The following is a 20,319-nucleotide window of genomic DNA, read 5'->3' on the forward strand; positions in this document are numbered from 1 at the left end:
TTTAAAAATCCTGTCCAATTTAATGCTCCTTTAAGGACTGGGGTGACCCCACAACTACCCTTCCCACCCCACCCCCATGCCCATCTTCATTTCCCAGAGGTACCCTCCTCAGCACGTTGGGCTTCTCATCACCACCTGCGACCCCTCTTCAGAACAGAAGAATGGCAACATGTTTCATCTCTGACAGTGAGTGTTAACAGGAGCAGAATTGGTGGAGGACCTTGAGTGGCAGGTCAGATTACACCTGTCAGCTTTGGCCACAGGGCTGCAAAGCTGGAGTTGTTATATTTACCTGTCCTCAGTTATGCTGAAACAGGAGGATAGCCTTCTAGGAAGGTCTGGATTCAGTACAGTGAACAAAACCACTCAGTGAGAGTGCCTGTGAAAATAGTTCATTTTCCTATCAACGGAGTTTTACATCTACTCAGTAAATTTTATCTAAACGCTCCAACTCTAGTAAAATACAGCAAAGTGTAATAAATTTCACTTTATGGGTTTCACAGTTTGAAAACTGCTTCAGGACAAGCTGGTTACCGAGGGGACCCAATGGGAGCAATCTCCAAGGGCTGGTTTTTCTGTGCAGGATTTCGGAGATGACCTGATGCCTTTTGGTGGCCAGTCCGTGCAGGTGAGGCATCAGCTCCCACCTGGCCGTCATTTAAGGTGGGATATAAGTCCTGTGTCTCTACCAGCAAAGCGGGCTTTAAACAGTGACGAGAGAGAGAGCAGATGAACTACCAAGCAAAGGGCAGCTAGCTTACCTGGGCAATGAGCACATAAGCTTCATTAAAGACCAAGTTTAAGTCACTGACATACTACAATATACCCACGTCAACCACAAACTGGCACTTGCCATGGGCACTTGCCATCCACCTCTATAAGGATCAAATCATGTGTTGCTGCAGTTGCTGACTTTCTGGAGAGCAGAAATGAGGCACTCTGTGCTCAGGAAAAAAACTGGCAGAACAGGTCTTCAGATAGATATTTTCAGGAGCTGACTTTATGAATCCCACTTTTGTATCTCCTAATATCTAGAAAAGCACTGAAATCCTTCAGAGTAATGATTTCTCCTTGTGACTAGCAGAAACTTTCACGAGACTAGCAAAAACTAAAAATATGTACTCACCAAAATCACACATATACTGATTGCTCCCCTGTCTCTTTGGAGCAGTTTCTCAGAGCTATCTGAGTTGCTCTCTTGAGGGCTGCAGTCCTTATTTTGCCCCAAATAAAACTTAACTCATAACTCTCACATTGCTCATTTTTTAACACACTATGACTTTTAATGAACATCGACAGCTGACTGACCCAAAAGGTCCTTAAGTTTTTTTCCTCTTTTTCCAAGGGGCTTCCAACTGGGAGTGAATCAAGTAAAATTTTTTTAAGCGAAACTCTTCCAACTGCCCCCCTCCAACCAAAAATATACAATGTCCAAAGTGCAATTTATTCGGAGGCAGGCTTTCTTACTTTCAACTTGCCTTTTCATTGGCTGTCTTTACAAGTTGTTAATACTTAAGAAGTTCTCCTATTCTAACAAGGCCTGATCACTGTGGCAATTTGCTTCACTTATCTTCTCCCTCTCTCTACCCAGACTTTAACCATCAAATTTTGATTCCTATCATCTTTTGTTTCTGCTTGATTTCAAATCAGTTAGGATCTATGTTAAGCTTCCCTGGTGGCACAGATGGAAAAGAATCTACCTGCAATGTGGGAGACCCAGGTTCAATCCCTGGATAGGGAAGATCCCCTGAAGAAAGGAATGGCAACCCACTCCAGTATTCTTGCTGGGAAATCCCATGGACAGAGGAGCCTGGCGGGGTACAGTCCATGGGGTCACAAAAAGTCAGATATGATTGAGCATCTAACACACAAGGATCCATGTTGAATCCTTGCAATGAACCCACTATTGAAAGTCTTTTAGATTCGTGTGATAAAACTCTGCCATGTACTATTTGTCAGTCACAGTTGAAAGCACTTGGTCTGTATAACTTTGTTTCATCCTCACCAGGAGCCCATAGGGTCACAAAAGGAGCCAGGAGGAAAGCCAGTATCAAACCCAGGTACTCTGGCTGTGATCTCAGCATCTTACCCTGAGGCTGTACTTCTTCCTGGGGAGTACCCGGGTGTTGGACACAATGTTTCCTGTGTCAAAGCAGTCAGAACCCTGAACTGATAAGGGGAGCTTTAATTTTGACCTAACAAGGCTTCCCAGATGGCTTAGTGGTAAAAGGATCCGCCTGCAGTGAAGGAGACCTGGGTTCGATCCCTGGGTTGGGAAGACTCCCTGGGGAAGGAAATGGCAACCCACTGCAGTATTCTTGCCTGAAAATTCCATGGGCAGAGGAGCCTGAAGGGATACAGTCCATGGGATCGCAAAGAGTTGGACACAATTGAACACACAGCATACAAGGAGGAAGGAGTTGTCTTTGGAGAATGGAATGAGCCTGGGGTGAAAGGGGTAGAAGGACAGACTCTAGATGAATGTTTGAACACCTTGGAATAGAAGGTATGAGGACAGGTGGGTCCCTGCAGGGCTCCTGGGCATGGAGGCCTTTTATTGTCCCCCGTTTCCTATAGGCAAGACCAGCCTCCATGACCTTCCCCGAGTTCCAAAGGGCAGATTCAAACAGTTGCTAATCAAGAGAGGAGCAGCCAAGCCACTTGATGCAAGATTAAAGGGACAAGAAGGGCGTTAAGATTAGGAAACCCACCGTCTGAGACCCACAGTACCACCCTTGAACTATTGCTATAAAACTCTTCATCCAGTCCTCCTGGGTTGGGACACATAGTGTTCTGAGGCAGGAACCCACTGTGTCCTCCTTTGCCTGGCAAAGCAATAAAGCTGCTCTTTTCTACTTCACCCAAAACTCTCTCTGAGATTTTATTTGGCACCAGTGTACAGAGAGGCTGAGCCTTTGGCATCAGGCGAAGGGCAAGAATGTAGAGATTCTGGTTCCATGAAGGACTGGAGGACTGTGCTTTAGGAACCAAGTGAGGCAGTTAAGCAGAATTGGGAGACTGAACAATGAACAGTTTAGATGACAGACCCACTCCTTCCACAGCACTGCCAATTCCCTCCAGCCACAGACCATAGGCATCCCAAGAAAGCATCAGCAGAAGCGGTTATGAAGCAAATGGCAGTTATGAAGCACACATTCTTGACAATTCCTCCCCAGAGAAGCCTTAGGTACCCCCACTTCCCTATTCTACATCTTCTAATCCAACCCTGCTTTATATTCCTGGGTGGTCTCCATCACTGCTTGATGTACTTATCTTCTTACCTTCCCTCTCGTTAGAATGCCATCTCTGTGAATGCAGGAGCCATGTTTGTCTTGTTCATTGCTTCTCAGTGCCTGGCGTCATGAGTGTGTGCACGCTCAGTCGTATCCGACTCTGCGAGCACAGGGGCTGTAGCCTGCCAGGCTCCTCTGTCCATGGGATTTTCCAGGCAAGAATACTGGAGTGGGCTGCCATTGCCTACTCTAGGGGATCTTCCCGATCCAGCGATCAAATTCATGTATCTTATGTCTCCACCTGCATTAGCAGGCAGATTCTTCACCACTGTGCCACCTGGGAAGCTCTGGTATATCATAAGGCCTTAATAATATTTGCTGGGTCCAAATTGGGCTTCCGGCAGGAGGGTCATGGACAGGATGGTTTCGCCGGTGCAGGTCTCTCTGCTCATCAAGCTGGCCAGTTACTCCGCCCTGTTCCTCAGCATGGCCTATGGAGCCAGGCGCTACAATTACCTGAAACCCTGGGCAGAAGAAGAGAGGAGGATAGCAGCTGAGGAGAAAAGAAGCAGGATGAGCAGAAATGCATGGAGTGAGAACTGGAAGAAGCCCAAGAGGATAGCATATTAAAGTGAGCCTGCCCTTCTCCAGAACAGTGTGGATGAATAAAGTTTAAAAAAAAAAAAAAGACCTTAATAATATTTGTTGAGCAAATGAATAAAAGACCTAGAAAGCCAAAGCATAAATTCATGGACCAATTTTTGCCTAGGCAGATGAGAGATGCACCTGGAACCCTCAAAAATCATTCAGAGATGGTCAGTTGGTCTTGGGGCGGAAGTTGAATGTACTGGGACAGAAGTCCTCACCTAGGGACCAAGAGGCATCATCATTTTGGAATAGTAAAGTCTTGGACAGTTTATTACAAACATCATCTTAGTATAATTACAACCTCTAATTATACATCACCAGTTCCATTTTGCAAATCAGAAAGCAAAGGCTCATAAAAAATTAAACACATTTCTTGCCCCTGGTGCTACAGCTAGTATCTGGAAGAACAAACATTTGTGAAATCCTGTCTAGCTGTTTCTGTAACTCATGCCATTTCCATTATACCATGTTGGTTAGCATCCACCCTTGGGCCTGTTTCCCATCCTTGAGGTGGATGAAGAGGAAGAGACAGCACATACATAAATCTTTCAAGAGAACAGCTGCAGCATATACCATGCGGGGCCCAAATTGAAAATCAAAACACAAGCAAACATGACTAAAGTTTTTGGCCTTTGTCTGCCAAGGCACAGCCAAAACAAAAAGAAGATCTGTTTGATGTATGTGATCTCAAATGATCTCTTCATGGCCAACTTATGACATAAAAATGTTTTTAAGCTGCTGTTGCACAGAAGTGACTGAGCTATCATATTTCATAGCCCACCTAACTTTCTAGCTACCAGAGCATTCGACTGATAAAACGTCACTCAAAAGAGACTGTGGTGTTGTATATGTGAGGTCTGTTCATTTAAAGTTAGCTTCTTTTTATTGTGGTGGACGAGTGAAGGATTTGCCCAGTTTTCACTGTCCTTGAAATATCTTTTCAAACATCAGTGGTGGAATCTTTGTCCTGCATTTCTTTCCCTCACAACTCTCATGAGAACACTTAACCTTGCTTTCCTGGGTGCAAAGAGAGTCAATGAGCAGTCAGTAGTTGTAACTAATCAATATTTTATTCCCAACTCAATTTCAACAATGGAGAATGAAGTGACTTTTAAAAGACCAAAGGGAAATACTTTGACAAACATTCCAGAAAGTGTACAAAGTTAGGATTAAAATGAAATCTTCAATCTTTTGCTAAGAAATTCCATTTCTGTAGATCATTGTTCTAAAGCAATAGTAACTATAAAAAATAGTTTCAGTCTTTTAGAAAAGAGATTGAAAGAAAATACACCAAAATATTTAAAGGGCTATATTTGTGTGAAGGAATTGGAGATTATTTTTCTCTCTTCTATCAGCCCATCTGTATTTTTTAGGTGTTTTATGTTTATGTGAGGTAAAATATTCTACTAAAGTTTATTTTAACTTTTTTTTGAAAGGAAGAATATTTCCAACCCTTCCCTAGGAAAACAAATTTATATCAAATACTTTGTATTTCTTGAAGACTATAGCTTCAGGCTGAGGAGCAGTCTGCTTTAGAAGGATCACTCAACCTCTTTCAGAGAGCTGTATGTGAACTGAAAGATATCTCTGAACATCCCTGAAAGATGCAGGTACTATTAAGACGTATTTCTTGTCTCAAAAGAAACTGGGAATTAACAGATCACAGTTCTTATATCTGAATTACATTAGTTACATTGTTAAGTGAGAGAACATGCTGAGGGTGATAGCCAGAATTCTAAGCTGGTCCTCCAAATTCTTGGCTCCTTGTGCATACAAAGCTGCTCCTAGTTTCAGTCAAACACTAATGTTGCTGTGAAAGGATTTTGAATTTAATTAAATTCTCAAATCAGTTGACATCAAGATACAGAGAGGTGGTCTGACCTAATCACATAGCCCTTTAAATCTGGATCAAGAGTTCAGAAGCTGGGAAGCCAGAGATTCTATGCACCAGAGATTTGACATGGCCTTGCAGACTTAAAGATAGGTCGTGTGTGGGAACATAGGCAGTTCTAGCAGCTGAGAGTGGACTTCAGCTTACAAACAGCAGCAAAAAAGTGACTACTTCAGTCCTACAACCTCAAAGAACAGAATTCTACCAACAACCTGAAAAGGTTTGGAAATAGATTTTTTTTCTCAGAGCCTCCAAATAGCAGCCCATTCTGGGCTGTATATTGAGCTTAGTCTGTGAGACTAAGTTGAGGACCCAGCCATGCTATGCTGTACTCCTGAGCTAGAGAAGAAATACATACTGATTCAAGGTGCTGTGTGGTAATAAGTTACTTAACAATGTGTGTGTGTGTGTTGGTCGCTCAGTTGTGTCCGACTCTGCGACCCCATGGACTGTAGCCCACCAGGCTTCTCCATCCAAGGGACTCTCCAGGCAAAAGTACTAGAGTGGGTTGCCATTTCCTTCTCCATACTTAACAATAGAAAGCTAATATAATGGTTTGTTGAGTGTTGCTCAAACTCATGTCCATTGAGTCGGTGATGCCATCCAACCATCTCATCCTCTGTTGCCCACTTCTCCTATTCTCCTCAGTCTTTCCCAGCGTTAGGGTCTTTTCCAATGAGTCAGCTCTTCACATCAGGTGGCCAAAGATTTAGCATCAGTACTTCAAATGAATATTCAGGGTTGATTTCCTTTAGGGTTGACTGATTTGATCTTCTTGCTGTCCAAGGTACAGAGTATTTATTATGAATGAAGGAAATTTTGGTCTATACAGAAAGGAAAAATTTTCCTATCTTACCCTTACCTCCAATCCATTTCCTAAATATGTAATTCACTCCAGAGCATTCTGCAAAGTGTTAATGATGATGGTTTTTTTTCCTTTACAGAATTTCAGTACTAAGGAAATGAATAATATTTCCCTGGTGGCTCAGGTGGTAAAGAATCCACCTGCAATGTGCAGACTCAGGTTTGATCCCTGGGTCGAGAAGATTCCCCTGAGAATGAAATGGCAACCTACTCCACTATTCTTGCCTGGAAAATCACATGGACAGAGGGGCCTGGCAGGCTACAGTCCTTGGGGTCACAAAGAGTTGGACACAACTAAGCAACTAACACTTTAACTTTGACTGTTGGTAATACTAATAATATAAATAGATAACATGCAGTATTCAGTTCAGTTCAGTTCAGTCGCTCAGTCATGTCCGACTCTCTGCGACCCCATCAGTCACACCACGCCAGGCCTCCCTGTCCATCACCAACTCCCGGAGTTCACTCAAACTCCTGTCCATTGAGTCGGTGAGGCCATCCAGCCATCTCATTCTCTGTCATCCCCTTCTCCTCCTGCCCCCAATCCCTGCCAGCATCAGAGTCTTTTCCAGTGAGTCAACTTGTTGCATATGCTAAATACTTTATATGCATTCTCTCATTTAATTCCTACAACAATCATGCTAAGACAGGAATTATTATTATCTGCATTTCCGATGAGGAAGCTGAGGCTTAGAGAATTACAGAAACTTAGAAATCACTCTGATTCTAAACCCATTTGCCTGGTGGGGAGTTGCTGATGGTGTTCAAAGAGTTCATTGTTCTCTTTGTGTTTCATATATTCAGGTCTGTTGGTAAATATGAGACACTAGGAAACCAAAAGGAATATATCACAGAGATGGCAATGATTTAAAATCTCAAATTAAGTTTGATTTAAAGTGAAATTTGACAACCATTTTACAAAAGCAAAATTTTTAATGCATTTTCCTTAGCAGGATAGATAACACAATTGCTTAAATTAAATAATTATCTAGACTTGATTGCTAAGATTTTTCAACTATTTTTTATTTGTGAGATTTGAAAAAATACCAGGGAAATTTATTTGCCAAGAGTTGAGTCAATCAGTTAAGCAGCAATTAAACATTCCATTGAGAGGGACATAATAATTTGATTCTTTTTATTACATTACATTAGTGCAGCTACGTTGAAAAGCCAGGAAGTAAATTCTGTAGAACAAAGTAGCTCAAACACATATAAGAGGCATTGGGATATTTGCCAACAGTTGATCAACGAATAGAAAGAAAGATTATGTATTTCGAAAAGGCCAAGTGTGAGGAACTCACTCAAGAGTAATGCTGTCCAGTAGAAATAGAATGCAAGATACAAATTTAATTGCAAGTTTTCTAGCAGCCACATTTAGAAAAGCAAAAAGAAGTGAAGTTAATCTTAGTACTATGTTTTATTTAGCCCAATACATCCAAATTCCTGGGCTTCCCAGGTGGCACTGGTAGTAAAAAACCCACCTGCCGATGCAGGAGACATGGGTTTGATGTATGGGTTGGGAAGATCCCCTAGAGGAGGAAATGGCAACTCATTCCAGTGTTCTTGCCTGGAAAATTCAATGGAGAGAGGAGTCTGGCAGGCTACAGTCCATGAAGCTGCAAAGAGTTGCACCCAACTGAGCAACTGAGCTTACATCCAAAATGCTATCATTTCAACATGAAGTTAGTATAAAAAGTATTAATGAGATATTTTGCATTCGTTTTTATACTAAGTCTTCAAAATCCAGCATGTATTCTAAACATAATACTTCAAACCAGTCACATTCCGAGTGCTCAGCAGTCACAGGTGGCTCCCCTTGAACTAGACAGTGCAGATCTGGTGCTTGCATCCTCACTGAGGGTAACACCTTACACAGGAAGGTAGGGTTGAAACTGAGTCCAGGGGATGGGGATCCTAGTCACCTTATGTATAAAACACAGATATAAACGCAGGGCACAAAGAGATACACACTTTATCTGTGGTATTAAAATTTCACAGAGAGAGTAAGTGTTCAGGGTTCTCCAGAAAAACAGAGCCAGTAGGATCGACAGAAGATTGAGAGGTGACAGATAAACAGCGCATGCATGGACGCGCAGTCGTGTCTGACTCTTTGTGACCCCATGGACTGTAGCCTGCCAGGCTCCTCCGTCCATGGAATTTTTCAGGCAAGAATACTGGAGTAGGTTGCGATTTTCTATTCTAGGGAATCTTCCTGACCCAGGCATTGAACCTCCGTCTCGTGTGTCTCATGCATTGACAGGCAGGTTCTTTACCAGCTGAGCCACCAGGAAAGCCATATTTATATTATAGGTGAGGCCTGACCCTTCTCATTCTGGCATAGAAGAGTAGCTGAAGTAGTTTTGGAGCAAAGCACAAAGATAAGCGTGCATTCCCCATATCCAGAGGTGGCAATGTAAATATAAATTAAGTAAAATTGAAAGAATGATAAACATAGCACTAACTACATTTCAAGTGGCTACATGTGGCTGCTGCTGCTGCTGCTAAATCGCTTCAGTCGTGTCCGACTCTGGCGACCCCATAGACGGCAGCTGACCAGGCTCCGCCATCCCTGGGATTCTCCAGGCAAGAACACTGGAGTGGGTTGCCATTTCGTTTTCCAATGTGTGAAAGTGAAGTCACTCAGTCGTGTCCGATTAGTAGCGACCCCATGGATTGCAGCCCACCAGGCTCCTATGTCCATGCGATTTTCTAGGCAAGAGTACTGGAGTGGCTTGCCATTGCCTTCTCCAACATGTGGCTAGTAGTCACTGTATTTGACAATTCAGTATAAAAATTTTCATCAGTGTGGGAAGTTCTATTGGACAATGCTGGTCTAGAGTATGATGAGTCAGGATTCAAATCCCATTTCCTCACTTGTGACCCCATGGACTGTAGCCTGCCAGGCTCCTCTGTCCGTTATTTGTGTAACGTTGGGCAAGTTGCTCTACTTTTGTCCCTGTTTCCTCACCTGTAATATGAGCTAATGATAAAATATCTATCTCAGGAAGTTTTGTGAGGAGTAAATGAGTTCATGCATGCCAAGCGGCTAGCACAGTGCCTGGAATATAATTAAATATTCCATAAATGATATCTGTTTTTTCAGTTATCTCCTTTCTGTTGAGGTTTTTTTCTGGTTGTTGTTCTATTTTGCTTTTGTGTCAGGTAATATTTGTAGTATTACTTAACCTGAAAAAAAAAAGAAATATAATGCCCACTCAGATAACCTAATTTTTGCCACTTAAATCATCTTGAAATAATCGCAATCATTGAAGATTTTCTCTTGATAACTCCATTATTAGAGTATTTAAAATATGATTTTCATTTTGGACTGTTTCAGTGACAGAGAACTCATCCTCATCAAGATTTTAATTAATGCCTCAAATATTGCTGTACTATAATTTCATCAGTATCATAATTCAGCTGTTATAATGTCAAGACAACAAATTGCCTTAATCACTGGTTCTTAGTCACACAGAGGTAGCGCTGGAACTAACAAGGCCATTGGCAAGAGTCATGTGGGAGGCAGGATGTATCCTTTTTTTCAGAATTGCCCTTTTAGGTCATTTATAGACAGGGAGGCCTGGTGTGCTATGATTCATGGGGTCACAAAGAATCAGACACGACTGAGCAACTGAACTGAACTGAACTGAACTGATATCATCTAATTCCCATCTCCTACCCTTGTTTTATGGGCTTCCCAGGTGGCGCTAGTGTTAAAGAACCTGCCTGCCAGTGCAGGAGACATAAGAGACTTGGGTTTGATCCCTGGCTCATGAAGATCCCCTGCAGGAGAACAAGGCAACCCACTCCAGTGTTCTTGCCTGGAGAACCCCATGGACAGAGCAGCCTGGTGGGCTACAGTCCATAAAGTCACAAAGAGCTGGACAAGACTGAAAAGACTTAGCACACACATCCTTGTTTTATATTTATCCCCCTCAGTCACTTTTCCAGTGGGTACAAACCTTCCTATTTCTTGTTAGAAATCAGGAGTAACTGGTTGTCTCAAATGATATACAGTCTCAGAAAGTGTCATATCCATGAATATACAAATTTTCTTCCCACATTGGGAGACCTGGCAAAAATAGAAATTTCTAGTCATTGGCACTGCTGGCTTTTGATCTGTTGAGTTCATGTACAGTCTGATTATTTAAAAGCTACCCAGGCATACCTTCCAGAAGAATGCGTGAAGCTTTTGAATGGGTGGAGATTTAGCAGTAAAGAAAGTTGCCCAACTTTTAAATTCTATGTGATACAAATTCTTTTTTATTTGTTTAAAATAAATGTCTGAGGCTAAGCAGTTATAAGAATTCTACAAACTAAATGCAATAAAGTTCTGTGTCTCCAATGGTCTTCCCTGGTAGCGCTAGTGGTAAAGAACTTACTTGCCAATGCAGGAGGTGTGAGAGACCTGGAACAGATCCCTGAGTCAAGTAGATCCTCTGGAGGAGGGCATGGCAGCCCATTCCAGTATTACTGCCTAGAGGACCTCATGGACAGAGGTCTGGGCTGCAGTCCACGGGATCGTAGAGTCAGACATGACTGAAGTGACTTAGCATGCACACAAATTGGAATACACTTAGAGTTAGTGAAAGCTAGGGGAAATGCTGATGGGCAATGAGTTTCCCATTTGTTTGTTCTGGGCCCAGAGAGCACTGACTGAGTATATAGCATGAGATGCTATTCTAGTTAGACCTTGGATTTAGGTAAACCTTTTCCCGTGATATCCTAGAAGCTTGTATAGTTTGATGAGTTTCAGTGATTTCTGAACTCCCCCTGCCCCACCCCAGAATAATCTGATGAAGAATTTCAACATATCTTTGGTGGTTCAGTTTAAGTTGTGTCTGACTTTTGTGACTCCATGGACTGTAGCCTGTCAGGCTCCTCTGTCCATGAGATTCTCTAGGCAAAAATACTGGAGTGGTTTGCCATTTCCTTCTCCAAGGCATCTTCCTGACCCAGGAATCAAACCTGGGTCTCCTGCATTTTAGGCAGATTCTTTACCAACTGAGCTACAAGGGAAGCCCCTTATCTTTAAAGGAGATAAAAGTGAAACTGTTCTGGTTAGAAGGAAGATGGATCCCCTCCTTCCTACCCACCCAACCACCACCTTCCTACCAAACTGCTTAATGCCCTAAAGCCCTCTCTTACTTTTCTTTTCTGATCACACCCCATGGCATGTGGGATCTTAGTTTCGCAGCAAAGGACCCAACCCTTACCCCCTGCTTTGGAAACATGGAATCTTAACCACTGGATAGCCAGGGAAGTGAAAGAATGAAGTCAAAGTCACTTGGTTGTGTCTGACTCCTTGCAACCCCAAGGATTGTAGCCCACCAGGCTCCTCTGTCTATGGAGTTCTCTAGGCAAGAATACTGGAGTACGTTGCCATTCCCTTCTCCAGGGGATCCTCCACCCCCAGGGACTGAATCCGGGTCTCTTGCATTGTAGGCAGATTCTTTATCACCTGAGCCACTAGGTAAGTCCCCTAAAGCCCTCTAGCATTAAAATGTTCGAGCTTAAGATGGTTCTGAATTTTACCACTAAATAATCTTGTGTGATATCTCTGAGAAAGAATGTAGAAGCCAGAGTGTCACAGAGTACTGTACTCAATCAAGTTAAGGAAACAGAGTAGAAGGAACTATTCAGGTTATGTTACTTTGTGGAGAACACTCTGATCATCTATGGGCCATCTTCAGAAAAAAAGGAAGTTACAAAATTGAAATCAAGAGATGGATTTGAGTCCTGATCCCACTCAGCAAGGGGTGTTCTTCAGCATGTCATTTGTCTTCTTTTCACCTCTAAACTCTGTACTTTGACTTCTTCATCTATAAAATGAAAGGGTTGGGATAGATATGCTCTCATAACCAGCTATTAATTTCTACAGTGCTGTGAGTCTAAATCAAGATGCATACAGGGAGTACAACTTGGGTGGGCAGCACAAATACAAGTTGAATGCTGGTAATTTCATATGGCTAAATCTAATAGAACCTAGAGGGATCCAGACAATGACTTACTAAACACACACACACACACACACACACACACACACACACACACTACAGTAGCTTAATATTGAAGTTTATTATACAGGACACAGTAGACAATTAAGGAAGGAAAAAAGGAAAACTTTAGAAAATGTATTCTGAGTCATCTGTGTATCAGTAACTTTTTCATGATATTAAAGTAGGTTCTGATACAGTAGCATAAATGCGTCCGAGATGTGACACTCCCAAGTCATTTTCTCTGTAGTGTCTGGGGAGCCAAGGAATGGTAATAGGAGCCTGTGTTAATTCTGTCTGAAAACACCATCTGGTTCTAAGTACTTATCTAGGCCATGGATGTCACAGCCTAGATGTGGTCACCATGATATTCAAAGGTCAGAGAGGGGTCTAATTACATGCCCCAGTACTTAAAGGGCAGATTCACCAGAGCATGAACATAATCACTCAGGCCAAACAAGACCCATTTATAATTTTAATTATCAGCGAATCAGACAACTCTATCAAATACCAATTATTTGGCTGTTGCTGAAAATAACTGTCTTGTCTTGTTAGTCTCCAGAATAACCCCTTGAGGGATATTGAAATGTTCCCTTTAATGTAAATATTTGTTAATATCCATCAAGAAGAATTAGACTCATTTAATGACCCTCAGTATTGGTGGTTTATTTATTATTAAGGAACTTCCAATATGGAGAGAATGTCAGGGCGAGGCTGTTAACATTGAACACAACTGCCATCCAGAAAGGTGTGTCAGGACACAGGGCAGGTTCTGCCCCAAAAGCTCGCATTTTGTTTTCATTTAAAGAAATAGTTCGCCTTACAACTCAGCGAAAACTCTATTTGGGATCTTATGTCTAATTATCATTCAGGGATAAACAATTTTTGTGTGTGTCTATGCACCTGGGACATACAATGGGAAAGACAGCCTCCCTCAGGAGTTGACAGAGAAATGAACATGTGCTAAAGATTTAGCTTTGGGTTATAAATGATTTATTTTTCTCTAATTCCAAAATTATGTTTTTCATAAGAGATTCCAAGAAATATTCTACAAACAAGTAATCTTAACTTGAAGCGGTTGTTACTCTGAACATTCTATTAAATGAGCGATTCGAAATAGCTCATTCAGTAAGTGTTGAATACCAGCAGGTAAGGAATCTGCCTGCAATGCAGGAGACCCGGGTTCAATCCCTGGGTCTGGATGATCCCTTGGAGGAGGAAATGGCAACACACTCCAGTATTCTTGCCTGGAGAATTCCATGATCAGAGGAAGGAGCCTAGCAGGCTACAGTCCATGGGGGTCGCAAAGAGTCAGACACACTAAGCAAATAACACTTTCATTTCCAACCTCCTATCATCTGGGAGAGATTAAAAAATGACCACATTCAGACTGTCCCAGTTTTTCTTTTTAATGAACTATCTTGAGAGTGAATCCCTTTGAATACTTTTTCATCCTGTCCAGGGCTGTCGCTCTGAGCTCTGCCCTCTTGCGAGGGCCTCTCCAAGACAAGTCTGGGCCCTGCTTCTTGTCCTCTGCAGTCATCACCCTCCTCTTGCTTTTTACCTACAGTAATTAAGACACAAGTAATACCTTATCCCCCTGGCTTTGATATTTCCATTTCATTTGCAACTTCAGAGCTTTTCAGTCAATTTTGACACTCATAATTTTTAGCTGCAATTATGCTTTCATTATCTTCCTTTCCGATATTTTAGATGTCCAATAAGCCTCTCAGTTTCCTTAATTAACAAATAACCTTCTTTCTTCATGCTGAAGGCTATTTTTATTCCTACAATATTTATTACTAATTGGCACACATACACTTTTATACTACTAACAATTTTTCTGGTCTGCCCTTTATTTACCCTCTGTTTCTCCTAGAAGCATTCCCTCCTCTTTGGTAATGTTTGAATTTAGTTCTTGGGAGGGGCAGCATACTGTTCATTTTCCTTGAACGTAGTTTGAGTTCTTGCTCTTCAGTTATTAATAATACTTTATGCTTCTAAAAGTGTTGCCACTGTCCCTTCCTACTACTTTTTTTTTTTTCAAAGAAATATCGTCCAGCCTTGTAACCAGAACCCTAGGTTCTTTCTATCTGTTGCTGCTTGGTTTTGATGCTTTTTCTTTTACCGTTTAAATATTTTGTACTTCTCAATCTGGCCTTGGAACAGAGAGTTTGTGGCTTTGGACAGACAGATCATTTATACCACTTCCTTAGGCAGCATGTTAAAAAGCAGAGACATTACTTTGCCAACAAAGGTCTGTCTAGTCACAGCTATGGTTTTTCCAGTAGTCATGTATGGATGTGAGAATTGGACCATAAAGAAAGCTGAGCACCAAAGAACTAATGCTTTTGAACTATAGTGTTGAAGACTCTTGAGAGTCCCTTGGACTCCCTGGAGATCAAATTCCAGGCAATCCAAAAGGAAATCAATCCTGAATATTCATTGGGACTGATGCTGAAGCTCCAATACTTCGGCCACCTGATGTGAAGAACTGACTCACTGGAAAAGACCCTGAAACTGGGAAAGTTTGAAGGTGGAAGGAGAAGGGAACGACTGAGGATGAGATGGTTGGATGGCATCACTGACTCAATGGACATGAGTTTGAGCAAGCTCCGGGAGTTGGTAATGGACAGGGAGGCCTGGGGTGCTGCAGTCCATGGGGTTGCAAAGAGTTAGACTCAAGTAAGTGACTGAACTGAACTGAACTGTACATTTGCAGCCGGTCTCAAAAATGTCATCTCATTTCAAGTTTAGGCTGCCAATCACTTCTTCCTGTGTATAGACATTGGACTTCTGCATGGTACTTGTCACATTGTCAGAAATGTTAAGAAATTAACATGTTGTATGTGCATCACCAGAAGATGCCTCTTTAAAAACTGTAAAACTCTTAAATATCTATACTTTATTAAACTACAGATACATATTGAACACAAATATATCAGACAATACAGATAAGAAAATGAAAATAAAACTGTGTTACCCGTACCCAGAGATAACTACCCTTCTTGAATATTTTTTAATAAACTTTTCTTTAACTAAATCCTTTTCTCTACTTTCCTACTTTTCAATTTATATTTTTCTCTCTCCTGGTATAAGGCTTATTGTTTTATCAAAAGGTTTTTAGTGTGTCTTAGCATTTTCTTTCATCTAAGAAGTTTAATTTTTACCTGTTCTTCAAGAATATCTTTCTCCCAAATTGTCTGAACTTATCCCCCTTCCATTTAAGCCAAATGAGCCTCTTTCCTTGGTTTTTCCTTTCTTAATTCCACACTCCACACTAAGCTAACATGCCTGCGGACTCAGCTTTCCTTCTAGTCTGGATGAAAGTTTTAATTTCATACATCGCAATGAGAGGCCATTGTATCAGAGATTACAGACCCTCTCCTGTGCTTGGGACAGAAATAAAGGACAACTGGGGATTATGATAAGGTGTCTGCTCTGCAAGTGGAGTGTCTGCCCCCAGAGCTGTGTGATTGATAAACCTAGCAGACACAAGAGCAAAAGAACACTGGAACTAAAAGTGTATTATCCTAAAGTGCACATTTTTATTTAATTCAGGGTAAAGCAGAATGAATCATAATAGGTCAGTAATAATGACTTATGGCTTCCTTCACATGGCACATTTACAATAAATGGTAATTTACCATTAAAGACTGGCATATTTCTTTTTGGTGTGTGCAAGAAAAATTAGCATTAGGTCATACTGAAAAAGAACAGGTTCTCTATTCTTACATTTAGGATTCACATTCAGCTATTCAAGCTAATATCATATGCCAGCCCCTTTCTCCCAGCCTTCCCCTGCCCCCATTCCCATTTAGAAAATACAGGAAGGATTTAAATGTAACCATTTATGACATCATTCCAACTGTATGCTGATGGACTACAGATCCATTCACTGGAGCCACTTGGAAAATATTTCATGTTCTGGTCATTAGACTTGCTAAATGGGTTCAGACTTGGAATTATATGAGTTGAGAAAGAGGAAGGTAGTATCTGTAGGCAACCGTATGTAAATATATGTAATGTGAGCACATCATCCAAGTTCCTAACTATTACGTTTTTGCTTTAATATATTTTGTACTTAGCCTCCTCCCTCACTCTTTATCTTTCTTCCTTCCCTCCTTCCTTCCTTCCTTTCTCACTTTCTTTCTATATGAAACACTCTGATGCTTTACCTGAGGTATAGGTCGATCAGTTTTGTTTATTGACAAACTTATAGGCCATTATTGTTTTCACCAATAGAAAAGATCTCAGATCTGGACTCTTAATTAGGAAAAGTGAAAAGTGATTGACACTAATTTGTTTAGTATCTAACACCACCTTTTTATCTCCAGGAGAAGAAGTATCCATGTAAAGCAAACTACAAAAATACAATTCTAAGAGTTCAATCTCTCCATCCACCTTTTACGTATTTGGCTAAAACCCTCCTCCCTCTCAGAGAGATGCCAGATTAAATTATAGGGAACATCCTAACACTTTGAAACCTGCATATTCTATTTCTGTGGTCTATAAACTGGCTCACAATAACTTGATTACAGAAAGTCTCAAGTAATTGGATGAAGTCAGGCTCAGAAGATTTGCCCAATAATCAATGAAATCTAGTGCTTCTAGCTCTGCTGATTTCACCACGCTTTTCTATCTATCCAAATAGCCTTTTAAAAACTGAAGCTGCAAAGAACGAATATCAAATCCTCAAAACTGAGCTAATTTCATAAGCTTTTTGAAAGTAGATTGGATTTAACAGGGCTGTGCTTTTGGAAATGAATGGTTGATATAAATCAGAGGTAGTGGAAAGGTAACGTTTATCTGATTTGATTTAGCAGCAATCTGGTCCAGATGGCAACGCAGAATTTAAAGATATTGAAATATACGGTTGCAGCTGGAGACTGTATAAACCTAAATATAAATAATTCAGATGTGCTTATGCATTTAACAATGTCAGGTTTAAATATAGATAAGAGCCAAGACTTCAGGCTAGCATTTGAAAACAGGAAGATGACTAAATGCAGGTGCTCTTACGTATGTAACCATATTTCAATGCCTAATTTAGCTTCAATCTGAAAATGCAGGTAGAGTTCATCAGATGTATCTGTCTGGCCTAAGGGAATGAAGCACAGATTAGTATAAGGTTAAATCTGATAGAGCAGGAGCAAGAGATCTGATGAAAAACAAAAGAATGTAGGAGGAACACCTGATTGACTGCAACTCAGAAATATACCACCTTTCTACCCATGCCAGGATCACAGACCTGTCTTTCTAAAAAGGGAAAAAAGAAAGATGGAACTATGTCAGCTTGAGTCAACAAAGGTCCAATGCCCTCCTGAAAGAAGATTGGGAAAAAAATCCTCAGAATGGGAGAAGAGTTTCTAGTATTTGTCATACTGCCTGTCTACCTGTCACAAAGAACCCTGAGTTTAAAGGCATGAATTCAAGTCTTGCCTGTCACTCTAGAGCTCTATGGCTCTGGGCCAAGTGCATGAAGAAGATTCTAATCCACATCTCTGCATTAGAAGGACTCCTGGCGGTGAACGTCACTGCGCAGCTGACTGCCCATGAGCAACTCTCAGCTGTCCTGTGTTGAATGGACTAGGCTGGCTTTTGGACTATTTTTTTTCTTGCAAACACTTAATGGGCCCACCCTTAAAGGCACCCAACACAACGTGGAGTGGCAGACCTCTCCTGTGACTGCTGACTCCTGGCTAGGACACCAGAATGCTTCTTTCAGGGCTGGGGCCCACCCCTCCTCATGGGGTGGCCCAGGGTTTGTGAAAACCAAAGGTAGCTGTCTGCATTGTATGTGTGGTATCTGGTTCCGGTGCCCATCTATGTACCTGACTCCAGGACATCACAGAGGAGGAGCACACTGAAACTGTAAGGGTCGTGCAGGGTATACTGTGGTAGAGTTATGGTCAGGACACAGGATGGCTGCTCTCTCACTCTCTGCAAATCCCCGGCTTAAGTGCCTGCTTCACCTCACCCTCCTCACAGGACAGAGCTTCCTGTGTACTTGCCCCAGGCCCGGCTAGTGATTGTTCTTATCAAAGGGGCAGCGAGGGGCTTGCCCCTCACTAGGGTGGAAGTGCGGGGCTTGCCACTCTGTTGGTTTTCCTGGTAACCAATGAGCTAACCAGATGTCAACTCCTCCTGTTACTGTCTCGCCTTCCTCCAGGAAGCAAAGACTGGCATTCTGTCTAGCCTGCTGTGCACACAACATGGTGGTGTGTCTCTCTAGGACCTTGCTTCAGAAGTGTAAACCCGTCCATCCACCCATTCAACTATTGATGTCTCTGTTTTTAAAAAAAAAAAAAAAAATCCATGTCTCCTAGGGAACTGTGAGGTCTTATTGGATCAAAGAGTATGAAGGCATGATGCCAGAATATTTGTGATTTTCTTTCCCTGCTTTGATCTTTCCTTTTCTCTGTTTCACTTTTTTCTTTCAATATATTACCCCTCAGGGCCAGGGCTGGACTAAGATTTGTCTGAATTTGGACTCTCCTGAGATTCAGAGAGATTGCAATTTTTGCCAGTTACATGGACTCCAGATATTCTTGGCTCTCAGATCAATCCTGCATACCTACACTTCTTCAAGGACAATCTTTTTATATGTTGTTTTGGACTCTGAATCTTCCTTTCTTTATCTTGACTGAGGGCCTACTGAGAGGACCCTCAAAATGATGGATTGGTACTTGTAAAATCTTAAATTTGGAGATAGAAAAAAGGCCATGACTACAGAAAATGTTGTAAATGAAAAATTAACAAGATTTTTATAGGGTATCTGTGAAGGGGGAATGGTAATGACTAGGAAATCAGACCTTAAAGATGGCTCTAGGCTTCACACTGGGATCTCATAACCACACCTAGAATCAAAAACCTTGCTTGTACATGAAAAAAATCTTCTTGGGATATTAAGTGACTTCTGGAAGGTCACAGAATGATTATAATTTGGCTTAGAGAATAGGTTCCCTGGCTCCCTGTTCATTCCATCTCCACAGAAAAATTGGGTAAAACTCAGTGGAGTTGTGGAGAAAGCAAGATTGATCAAGAAGATTTTCATAATTGAAAACAGGTCTTTGGGAGGATGTTGGAACCTTGGCATTCTTCCTAAAATAGATCAATGTCATCATTTTTCCTGGAGTCTATTTTAGGAGGAGGAGCAGGGACAGGAAAACTTTTAAGAGAGGAGGGGAAGGTTGGGAGAATTGGACGGGAGGCATTTTCATCTCGACACACCTAACATCGTCTCTGCTGCTTAAAATCATTTTATGATGTTTTCGCTATCACATGCTATAAGGCATCTGAGCAAATTCCGGGAGAGAGTGAAGGACGGGGAAACCTTTTGTGCTGCAGTCCATGAGGTTGCACAGAGTTGGACACAATTTAGTGACTGAACAACAACACGACAGTGCCAACAACTCATACCTTTACAGCACACGTCTCACAGTGCATTCCAAAGGCTCACAGCATCTGGTCTGTAATTCTCTTGTGGTCCATTGATCTGCACTCTGTGGTAACGATCCACTTACACATCAAACTTCCCTACTTTACTGTGGGTGGGAAGGGAAAGAAGGTTTTTGACTGTCCTTTGTATCCCCAGCCCCTAATTCAGAACCTGGAACAAGAGAGTCACACTCTAAAGGTTGGTTAACAATATTACGATAAACTATTTACATCTGTATATTCATTC

General features: G+C 41.6%; 1 pseudogene; it reads left to right on the forward strand.

The window, feature by feature from the left end:
* Positions 1-3,653: 3,653 nt before the first annotated feature.
* On the forward strand, positions 3,654-3,868 carry LOC148775650 (ATP synthase F(0) complex subunit e, mitochondrial pseudogene; annotated as a pseudogene).
* Positions 3,869-20,319: the final 16,451 nt, after the last annotated feature.

The sequence above is a fragment of the Moschus berezovskii genome, chromosome 14 (genome assembly GCF_049115385.1).
Source record: "Moschus berezovskii isolate FMDL1 chromosome 14, NW_MosBer_1.0, whole genome shotgun sequence".
NCBI lineage: Eukaryota > Metazoa > Chordata > Mammalia > Artiodactyla > Moschidae > Moschus > Moschus berezovskii.